Source organism: Microtus ochrogaster, chromosome 15, assembly GCF_000317375.1.
Source record: "Microtus ochrogaster isolate Prairie Vole_2 chromosome 15, MicOch1.0, whole genome shotgun sequence".
NCBI classification, from domain to species: Eukaryota; Metazoa; Chordata; class Mammalia; order Rodentia; family Cricetidae; genus Microtus; species Microtus ochrogaster.
In genome coordinates, this window is record NC_022017.1 from 10,353,172 (window position 1) to 10,356,642 (window position 3,471).

At 50.5% G+C, this 3,471-nt stretch overlaps 1 protein-coding gene across 1 annotated transcript in view; it reads right to left on the minus strand.

Annotated features, from left to right (window-relative positions):
* Positions 1–3,471, minus strand: part of Top1mt (DNA topoisomerase I mitochondrial) — a 21,364-nt gene that overhangs the window by 1,629 nt on the left and 16,264 nt on the right. The window lies entirely within an intron of this gene.

Consider the following 3,471-nt stretch of genomic DNA (forward strand, 5'->3'; position numbering starts at 1 on the left):
AAAAAGATTTACTGAAGAAAATACATTTTAGTTGGGAAGTGGCACCCGCCTTTAATCCCAGCACTGGGAGGCAGAGGCAGGTGGATCTCTGCGAGTTCAAGGACAGCCGGGTCTACACTATGAGTTCCAGAACAGCCAAGGCTATACAGAGAAACTCTGTCTTGAAAATAAATAAATTAATTAATTAAATGAAATTTAAAAAGAGGTGTTTCTTTACCCTTCTCTTTACGTGCACCTGGCAACCTGCTAACAGTCACAACACTGTGCGGTACTCTGACCCCAACCCTCGGAATCAGTGCTCCAGACACCAATGCGGGAGAATGGACGCATGTGGAAGTGTGCCGCCAGAGGCTTGGATGCTCGGCACTTACAGCAGGAGCCTTGCCATAGCAGCCTGCTCAGTGACAGCCACACTCCAGCAACGGCAAAGTCACTGTCAAGAGCACAAGCAGAAAGGCCAGGAGGTCAAGTGTGACCTGTGGGCCACCGTACGCAGGAAGCCTCGTGCCCCGCAGAGCACTTCTGGTGACATACAGGACATTTCACAGCAGCTGCTCTGTGACAGCTGCACGCCTCGCTGAATGCCCTCTAGTCTAACTGGCATCTGCAGCGTGCCACTGTAAAAAGACACAGCTCTGCACCTCGGGAAGCTGTCACAAAGAAGAAAGAAAGAACTTCAGCCCTTAAGAACCACTGTCATGTGATCAGGGACACTCAAGGACATTACAGCAGCACAAAGGACAGTGGGGATGTCGTGGAGAGCTGGGCACAGAAAATCCTATCCCTGACTATAAGCCCAGAACAACAGAAGCCACTGACTCAAGAAATAAGAAACCTGGGCAGATATATGTCAAGCGGAGACCAGGGTGGTCACTAGAAGTGTTTCCCAAAGCAAAGCCCCCTTATGGGCACAGCCAGGGCATTCCACCAAATAACCCCCAGGTCTGAAATATAAGAGGGAAACGTGTCCCAACTCATTTTCTGAAGCCAGAATTACTCTGATCAAACCAGACAAAAGCATCCCTATGGATACAGAACAAAAGCTCCAATGATACAGAAGCCTCCAGCAGGAGAGAAAAGACACAGCGCCCAGCTATAGGAACACGGGAAGGAAGGGCTTTGCATCTGAAGACTAATCAGTGCCATCTAAGAGGACAAACCCCACAACCATGTGACAAACACCGGCACGCATCACGATTGCATGTGTGTGTACACACAACCCTGCAAATTCCGGGAGAAGCATCTATGAAAACCCACAGTGACCATGGGGCTCATGAGTGAAAGCTTTGCCTCTCGGGTCAGACACAAGACAAGGGGACCCCACCGACTGTTAACCGTGTTCAAGAGGTCTAGTCAAGTCAAGAAAGGGAAACATAAGACCCAAGTGCCTTGGGGGCTGGAGAGATGGCTCAGAGGTTAAGAGCACTGCCTGCTCTTCCAAAGGTTCTGAGTTCAATTCCCAGCAACCACATGGTGGCTCACAACCATCTGTAATGAGGTCTGGTGCCCTCTTCTGGCCTTCAGGCATACACACAGACAGAATATTGTGTATATAATAAATAAATAAATATTAAAAAAAAAAGACCCAAGTGCCAGAAAGGAATAGTCGAGTATCTCTCCGTGGATGGTGGATATCCTTTTGTACACACTCAACAGTTAGCAACCATTTACAGGAGCAGGGTACGAAGCAAACAGGCCACCAGCAGCGTATTTCTGTAAGTTTGGGTGGGACGAAAACCACCACACCTGGGCTTGACTAGCACAGCTCACCGAGAGGCGGGGCTCTAGGTGGTGCCAGAATTAGTATCTCAGGAGGGTTCCTGCTCTTCTCGCTAGTCAGTAGGCGCACTGATAACGTGGTTCACGCTGAGCCTGGCTTTCCTTCTTTACATCTGGGTCTTGGCTTGTGGTGGAGGACTGGGACAGGTCTCAGACGCTGTCCCGATGGGCGGAGTCTCACACAGACAGCCCCTCTCATGTCATCCCATTTGTGATGCCAGTGACACAGGGAAAAGATAGATACACAAGGAGTTTGGGGTCTCTAACGTTTTCTTCCCTTGAAAACATTTCCCTTTGCTGATTCCTGTGTCTCCTTTGCTGCAGGCTCAGTGCCCAGCACATGCTGCACCCCTGGGCATCAACTCAGATGTGGCCCTGAGGACATGACAACCGTGGGCATCAAAGGTGTGACTCACCAGATTCACTGTAACATGGTGGAAGTGATGTAGCAAAAAAAAGGACAGAGTGCAGTGGATGACGCTCCTCTGTGCACCTGGAGCCTGGACCCAATGCACTAAAACCACGGTAAGGGGACTGGAGGGATATAACGGAGGGCTGGCTGCTCTTCCAGAGACTCCGATTTGATTCCCAGAACCCACAAGGCAGCAAGCGCTCAACCAGAGGATTTGATGCCCCCTTCTGGCCTCCTTGGACATTCTGTGCACACACATACATGAAGGCAAAACCATCCATACACATAAAAATCAATACATAATTACTTTTAAAAAAATAATGCTAGGGTAAGATGTCAAGATCACCTGTGGAGGACTGTGTGGCGGTGCACGCCTTTAATCCCAGCACACAGGAGGCACAGACAGATGGTTCTCTGTCAGTTCAAGGCTGTCCTGGTCTACAAACGGAGTTCCAGGCCAGCCAGAGCTGTGTAGTGAGACCTTGGTGTCAACCTCCCCTGCCAAAACCAAAAAAAAATACAAGAAGGGTTACATGGCTTCTGCATCCAGGTGGTTAGAGACGCTTACACTGCTTAACACAATCTTCACAGTCTCATGAATACAGAGGGCTCGACCGCCAGGTGTGTTCTGACTCTACACGTTGAGGTGTGCAAAGGCTCAGGACTGGACTCAGTCCAGGTCACCTCTCTGGAGTCGTGAATTCACAGGTCTTCCTGCTGGTCCTCATCCTAACCTAAACCTGACATTAACAACCATGGCAGCCCTGCCAACTCTGGGCACGCCTCTGGGGTCCTAGGCTGAGAACCTAGGCTGCCTGCTGGCCATCTTAAGGAATCAGTAGTGGCAGCCCGTGACCATTCCTAGCACGTGGATCCTATAGCTGCTACCACAGCACAGCTGCACAGGCACAGCAGATGGGACTCGGCGCTGGAGGACTCTATGCTGCTGTCAGCCCCCTGCATGAGCAGTTTGCAGGCTTTGACAAAGGGCCTGATCCCATTCTGCCTTCCCCTGGGGGGCAGTGTGGCTGCCAGAACACAGCTCCAAATGGAACAGGTCACTGCAGAAGTGATCAGAAGCAAGGCCTGGGCAGGGCACACAAGCTCCCTTACACCTGGGAATTTGGGAGTACGCTTGGCTTCACCAGGACACATTCTGCCTTCTAGTCACATCTGTGAAGATGCTTTTGTCCAGATGTGGCCTCTGATGGAAAGCAAGTGTTTGCAGGGTCGTACTTACTGAATGGGAATGTGGATCATGTATCAAGGTGTGTGTGTGT